Raw genomic sequence first — 8,017 nt, forward strand, 5'->3', positions numbered from 1 at the left:
AGTCATAGTTATTATGTAACTAACTTTGGTATTCTGCAGCCAAAAGACATTCCCTGTATTCTGATGAGACCCAGTAAATATGCATAGCAAAAAAAAAAAAAAAAAAGAGTTCATTTATTTAACACCCCCTAAGTATGCTTACTTTATTCAGTATTTTTCCAACATTTTACTATACATTTTTCAAATGTACAGAAAAGTGGGAAGAATTGTACTATGAACACTTACCACCTCAATGAACAAAAGTTCACTGGAAAAGGACAAGTAGCCAGAGCAGCGCCATGGCGGTCGGCAAGAACAAGCGCCTTACGAAAGGCGGCAAAAAGGGAGCCAAGAAGAAAGTGGTTGATCCATTTTCTAAGAAAGATTGGTATGATGTGAAAGCGCCAGCCATGTTCAATATAAGAAATATTGGAAAAACACTAGTCACAAGAACTCAAGGAACCAAAATTGCGTCTGATGGTCGTAAGGGTCGCGTTTTTGAAGAATGATCTGCAGAATGATGATCTGCAGAATGATGAAGTTGCATTTAGGAAATTCAAGCTAATCACTGAGGATGTGCAGGGCAAAAACTGCCTAATTTCCATGGCATGGATCTTACCCGTGACAAAATGTGCTCCGTGGTCAAAAAATGGCAGACCATGATTGAAGCTCATATTGATGTAAAGACTACCGATGGTTATTTGCTTCGTCTATTTTGTGTTGGTTTTACTAAAAAACGCAGTAATCAGATTCGGAAGACCTCTTACGCTCAGCACCAACAGGTCCGCCAAATCCGGAAAAAGATGATGGAAATCATGACCCAAGAGGTGCAAACAAATGACTTGAGAGAAGTGCTCAATAAATTGATTCCAGACAGCATCGGAAAAGATATAGAAAAAGCTTGCCAGTCTACTTATCCACTCCATGATGTTTTTGTTAGAAAAGTAAAAATGCTGAAGAAGCCCAAGTTTGAATTGGGAAAACTCATGGAGCTTCGTGGTGAAGGTAGTAGTTCTGGAAAAGCTACGGGGGATGAGACCGGTGCTAAAGTTGAACGAGCTGATGGATATGAACCACCAGTCCAAGAATCTGTTTAAAATTCAGACATTTAATGGTGACAAATAAAAACATATTTGTGATGTTAAAAAAAAAAAGAAAAGGACAAGTATTTCAGATTGTGGTGGTTTCTCTTGGGTGCAAGCAGTGCTTAGTGAACTGTTGCTGAAACAGGGAGGGATTTCCTTCTTTTTCTATTTTTTTTGTGTATTTTTTTTATTGGAGTTTGATTTGCCAACATATAGCATAACACCCAGTGCTCATTCCGTCAAGTGCCCCCCGCTCAGTGCCTGTCACCTAGTCACCCCAATCCCCCCCCCACGTCCCCTTCCACTACCCCTTGTTCGTTTCTCAGAGTTAGGTGTCCCTCATGTTCTGTCACCCTCACTGGTATTTTCCACTCATTTTCTCTCCTTTCCCCTTTATTCCCTTTCACTATTTTTTATATTCTCCAAATGAATGAGAACATATAATGTTTGTCCTTCTCCGATTGACTTATTTCACTCAGCATAATACCCTCCAGTTCCATCCATGTCGAAGCAAATAGTGGGCATTTATCATTTCTAATGGCTGAGGAATATTCCATTGTATACATAGGCCACAGCTTCTTTATCCATTCATCTTTCGATGGACACTGAGGCTGCTTCCACAGTTTGGCTATTGTGGACATTGCTGCTGGAAACATCGGGGTGCAGGTGTCCTGGCGTTTCACTGCATCTGTATCTTTGGGGTAAATCCCCAGCACTGCAATTGCTGAGTCGTAGGGCAGATCTATTTTTAACTCTTTGAGGAACCTCCACACAGTTTTCCAGAGTGGCTGCACCAGTTCACATTCCCACCAACAGTGCAAGAGAGTCCCCCTTTCTCCACATCCTCTCCAACATTTGTTGTTTCCTCTCTTGTTAATTTTCCCCATTCTCACTGGTGTGAGGTGGGATCTCATTGTGGTTTGGGTTTGTATTTCCCTGATGGCAAGCGATGTGGAGCATTTTCTCATGTGCTTCTTGGCCATGTCTATGCCTCTTTGGTGAAATTTCTGTTCATGTCTTTTGCCTATTTCAGGATTGGATTGTTTGTTTCTTTGCTGTTGAGTTTAATAAGTTCTCTATAGATCTTGGATACTAGCCCTTTATCTGAAAGGTTATTTGCAAATATCTTCTCCCATTCAGTAGGTTGTCTTTGAGTTTTGTTGACTGTTTCTTTGGCTGTGCAGAGGCTTTTTATCTTGATGAAGTCCCAATAGTTCATTTTTGCTTTTGTTTCCCTTGCCTTCATAGATGTACCTTGCAGAAGTTGCTGTGGCCAAGTTCAAAAAGGGTGTTGCTTGTGTTCTCTAGGATTTTGATGGATTCTTGTCTCACATTTAGATCTTTCATCCATTTTGAGTTTATCTTTTACCACCTAGATTCTACAAATAACATTTAACTTCACTGGTTTTGGGGCACCTGGGTGGCTCAGGGATTGAACATCTGCCTTCGGCTCAGGTCGTGATCCTGGAGTCCTGGGATCGAGTCCCACATCAGACTCCCCACAGGGAGCCTGCTTCTCCCTCTGCCTCTGTGTCTCATGAATAAATAAATAAACAAATTTTTAAAAACTTCACTGGTTTTATCACATTTATCAGTCTATCCATTTCTCTATCCTTGTATCAGTCCAAATAAGTTTTACTGTATTTGTTTTTTTAATTTTTTATTTTTACTGTATGTTAAAGTAAATTATACACATCATCATATTTCCCCAAAACACACTAGATATAATTAGAGTTTAATATTTGGTTGTATTTTTTTGATGTAAAATTTCTATACAATGTGATGCAAATGTCTTGAGTGTTACCATTCAAGGAGTTTCCATAAATGCACAAATCAGTGCAATCAGAATACAGAATGCTAATATCACCTTATAAAGTTATCTCTTGTCCCCTTATTTCTTCCTAGTCTTCCAACACTACAGAAGAAAATACCGTTCTCTTTTTTTCCTACCACAGATGAGTTTTAATTTTTCTAGAAATTCATGTAAATACATTCTCTTTCATGTAAGGCTTTCTTCACTTGGGATATTTTTTTCTTCGAGTTCATCCACATTTTTACTTTTTTTCAATAGCTCTTTCTTTTTTGTTGCTGAGTAATATCTCATTATGTGAAGATACCTCAATTTATTTATTGTCCTACTGATGGATGCCTGTGTTTCCAATTTCAGGCTGCTGTGAACCTTCTTATACTAGCTGTTTTTGTATATATTTGTTTTCATATCTCTTGATGTGGGGACTTGTTGCAGTAGGCATATGTGTAGTTTTATTTATTTATTTATTTATTTATTTATTTATTTATTTATTCATTTATGTATTATTCTAAAGATTCTATTCATCCATCCATGAGAGACACACAGAGAGAGGCAGAGACACAGGCAGAGGGAGAAGCAGGCTCCATGCAGGGAGCCCGACGTGGGACTCGATTCTGGGTCTCCAGGATCACACCCTGGGCTGAAGGCGGCACAAAACCGCTGGGCCACTGGGGCTGCCCACTACTCAACATTTTTGTTCATTTTCTTTGTATTTAATTTTTAAAATTATTTTTTGAGGATTTTATTTATTTATTTGAGAGAGCACAAGTGAGGGGAGGAGCAAAGAGGGAGGGTGAGGAATAAGCAGACTGCACTGAATGTTAAGCCAACGTGGGGCTTGATCCCACAACCCTCAGATCATGACCTGAGCTGAAACCAAGGGTCATATGCACAACCACCCCTTTTGAACCACCCAGGCACCCCTTTTGTTCATTTTCAAAGTGTTTCTTTTTATTGTTTCCAGAATTCTGCATGCATATTGATACCACTATTTTTTTTTAAGATTTTATTTATTCATGAGCGACAGAGAGAGACAGAGAGACAGAGACACAGGCAGAGGGAGAAACAGGCCCCATGCAGGGAGCCCGACATGGGGCTCGATCCCGTCTCCAGGATCACACCCTGGGCTGCAGGCGGCGCTAAACCGCTGCACCACGGGGGCTGCCCTTGATACCACTATTTTGTCAGATATATGATTTGGATTTTTTTTTTCCCCAGCCTGAAGATTGTTCATTAATTTTTGATTTTTTAAAAAATATTTTATTTATTTGTTCATGAGAAACACAGGGAGAGAGAGAGAGAGGCAGAGACACAGGCAGAGGGAGAAGCAGGCTCCATGCAAGGAGCCTGATGTGGGACCTGATCCCAGAGCTCCAGGATCACACCCTTGGCGGAAGGCAGGCACTCAACCGCTGAGCCACCCAGGCGTCCCTGTTCATTAATTTTCTAAATGAGGTCTTTTAATGAGCAAAAGTTTTAAATTTTTAAGACTAATTTATCATTATTTTTTAAAGATATTATTTATTTATTTGACAGAGAGAGCACAAACAGGAGGAGAGGCAGGCAGAAGGAGAGGGAGAAGCAGGCTCCCCACTAAGCAAGGAGCCCTATTTGAGGCTTGATCCCAGGACTGTGGGATCATGATCTGAGCCAAAGGCAGATGCTTAACCAACTGAGCCACCCAGCCACCCTATAATTTATCATTATTTTCATTTGTGGTTATTGCTCTTTTCTGTTAGAACCTTTGTCTACCCCCAAGTCACAAAGATAGTCTATGTTTTCACATAAAAGATTTATAGTTTTATGTTTTACATTTAGGTCTATGTTCCATCTCAAACTAATTTTGTTTATGATGTGAGGTAGGAATTGCATTTTATTTCTTTGCATATTAATACCCAGTTGCTCCAATATTATTCATAGAAAAGGCTGTCCTGTTCCCAATGGGTTGCCTTGCCTACTTTGTCAAAAATCAATGATCATACAAGTAGGAGGACATTTCTGGGCTCTCTATTCAACTCTTTTGATTTTTTAAAAAGATTTTATTTATTTATCTGAGAGAGAGAGAGAGAGAGAGAGAAAGCATGAGAGAGCACAAGTGGTAGAGAGGGAGAAGCAGGCTTCCCACTCCCACTGAGTAGGGAGCCTAAAGCAGGACTTGATCCCAGGACCCTGACATCATGACCTGAGCCAAGGCAGCTGCTTAACCAACTGAGCCACTCAGGCACTCCTTCTTTTGATATTTTTATTGATCTTCATGCCACACTATCTTGATTACTATGACATTATAGTAGGTCTTAAAAGTCAGTTATAAGTCTCCTAAGTTTGTTCTTCCTTTTGAAAATTGCTTTGGATGATCTTAATTTTTCCCTTTTCATTTTCATATCCTTTCATTTTCCTATATATGTATATAATCAGCTTGACTAATTTTTTTAAGTCTGCTGGGATTATGACTGGAAATATGTTGACTCTAAAACCAAAATTGGGAGAAATATATCTTAATATTATTGAGTCTTACAGTCCATGAACATGGTACATCTTTCCATTTAGTTAGGAATTGCAGAATTTCTGTCAGCAGTGTTTTGTGCTTCATAATAAAGAGATCTTGCCTCTTGTGTTAAATTATTTCCTATGCATTTAATAGTTTTGGATATTCTTGTGAATCAAATGGTTTTAAATTTTATTTTCTAAATGTGTGCTAGCATATAAAACATAATTGACTTTTCTGTTATTTAATTTCCAAATACGGTTGATCCTTGAACAACATGAGTTTGAACTACACGGGTCCACTTGTATGAACATTTTTTTTAATGTACATATTTTTCCCTTACATTTTATTTTATTTTATTTTTAAAGATTTTATTTATTTATTCATGAGAGACACAGAGAGAGAGAGAAGGCAGAGACACAGGCAGAGGGAGAGCAGGCTCCATGCAGGGAGCCTGACGTGGGACTTGATCCCGGGTCTCCAGGATCACACCCTGAGCGCCCCTCGGGCGCGGTGGAAGTTCTTTGTTCAGGAGCCGCCGCGGGACTGCCCCGACTGGCCGAAGGTTGGGCTGACCTTGGGCACCGCCGTCACCCTGTGGATCCACCTAATCAAAAAACATAATGAAGATGTTTTAGAGTATAAAAGAAGAAATGGGTTGGAATAAACCATTGAAATACTAATATAGTATGCTCCACGTTGTGATTATACTAGTTCCTTTGGATTCAGCAACCTGTTAAGTTGTAAACATGAGAGAAAAAGTTATATGTGAATATGTGAATGTATGCCAAATCAGCATTTGTGTTTTGCATCTTTAAATGAAAAAATAAAAATACTAATGTATTAAAAAAAAAAAAAAAGTCAGTGCTAAACCGCTGAGCCACCCGGGCTGCCCTATTTTATTTTTTAAAAGTAATTTCTACACCCAATGTGGGGCTCAAACTCACAACTCTGAGATCAAGAGTTGCATGTTTTACTGACTAAGCTAGCCAGTAATCCACAAATTTTTTTTTTGATAAATAAAGGACAGTACTGTAAATGTACTTTTCCTTCCTTATGATCTTCTTAATAACTTTCTTTCCTTCAGCTTGCTTTATTGTAAGAATACAGTATATAATACATATAATATGCAAAACGTGTTCATTGACCATTTATGATATTGGTAAGGCTGCTGGTTAACAGTAGGCTATTAGTAGTTTAAGTTTTTGGGGAGTCAGAAATTATTTTTTTTAAAGATTTATTTATTTATTTATTCATGATAGAGAGAGAGAGAGAGAAGCAGAGACACAGGAGGAGAGAGAAGCAGGCTCCATGCAGGGAGCCCGAGGCGGGACTTGATCCCGGGACTCCAGGATTGCGCCCTGGCCCAAAGGCAGGAGCTAAACCGCTGAGCCACCTAGGGATCCCTGGGGAGTCAGAAATTACATGTGGATTTTCAACTATGTAATAGCAGGGGTGGTCAGTGCCCCAACCCTCTGTGTTGTTGAAGGGTCAACTATATGTGAATTTTGTCTGGCTATCATATTGTATTTATTTATTTTTTTTATTTTTTTTATTTTTTTTATTTTATTAATTTATGATAGGCACACAGTGAGAGAGAGAGAGAGAGGCAGAGACACAGGCAGAGGGAGAAGCAGGCTCCATGCACCGGGAGCCCGACGTGGGATTCGATCCCGAGTCTCCAGGATCGCGCCCTGGGCCAAAGGCAGGCTCCAAACCGCTGCGCCACCCAGGGATCCCTCATATTGTATTTATTGCTAATTTCCTTGTAGTCAGAGGACATGCTCTGTATGATTTCAATATTTTTAAGTTTATTGATGCTTGTTTTATAGCTTATCACATGATCTATCATGTTACCTCTATGTTTACCAAGATTTTCAAGAAGATATAAAAGAAATACAAAAATTAAACCCTTTCTTGCAGTTTACTTAGGAGTCAAAAATGTAAACACATGGAACAATATGACAAAGACAGGATAAATTAAAATTGTATTATAGCATAGATTAAGCACATAAGGGATGAAAAGTTCTAAAGAAGAGGATTTGTCAGAATAGGGACTCAATCAGGGTATATACCCCTCCACTCTTTGTAGACATGAGTGTTTGAGCCAATTCTTGAAACAGGTGTCAGGCATAAACTATTGGATTGTAAATTGGAGAACTAATATATGAAATGACTCTTTTTTCCACAATAAATTTTTTCTAATCTAGTATATGTTGGGCTTTGTGATTAAAGTCAGAGCTATGCTGTCCTTCCTCTCAAAGAGGCCTCAATAAAGAGGGAGATTCAGGCATAAGTGCATTAAGGCATAAACCTTAAGAATAAAGGGGGGGTGTTATGTGCAAGTACTATGATAGCACGGCAAGTGGGATAACTAATTTGCTTTGCATAGTGTGGCACTAGGAAGAAGTTACATAGTGGGTGTCTTTTGAGCTGGGTCTTTAAGAATATGCCTGCCACAGAGAGAGAACAGAAAAGTCCTAGTAGCGTGAAAATGTAAGGTAAATATAGAGAGTAGCTTATCATGTATATATGATGGTTATTGGGGGGGGGCTGAGTTTGCAAAGATGCAGTAGAGCCAAATAATTAGAAAATTTCATTGTGCTTAAGGAGTTTGTATTTTATGTTAAAGTAGGAAAGAGTCATGAAATGTTTTTA

General features: G+C 39.0%; 1 pseudogene; it reads left to right on the forward strand.

The window, feature by feature from the left end:
- The first annotated feature begins 275 nt into the window (after positions 1-275).
- On the forward strand, positions 276-1,187 carry LOC121483403 (annotated as a pseudogene).
- Positions 1,188-8,017: the final 6,830 nt, after the last annotated feature.

This window comes from Vulpes lagopus, chromosome X (assembly GCF_018345385.1).
Source record: "Vulpes lagopus strain Blue_001 chromosome X, ASM1834538v1, whole genome shotgun sequence".
NCBI classification, from domain to species: domain Eukaryota; kingdom Metazoa; phylum Chordata; class Mammalia; order Carnivora; family Canidae; genus Vulpes; species Vulpes lagopus.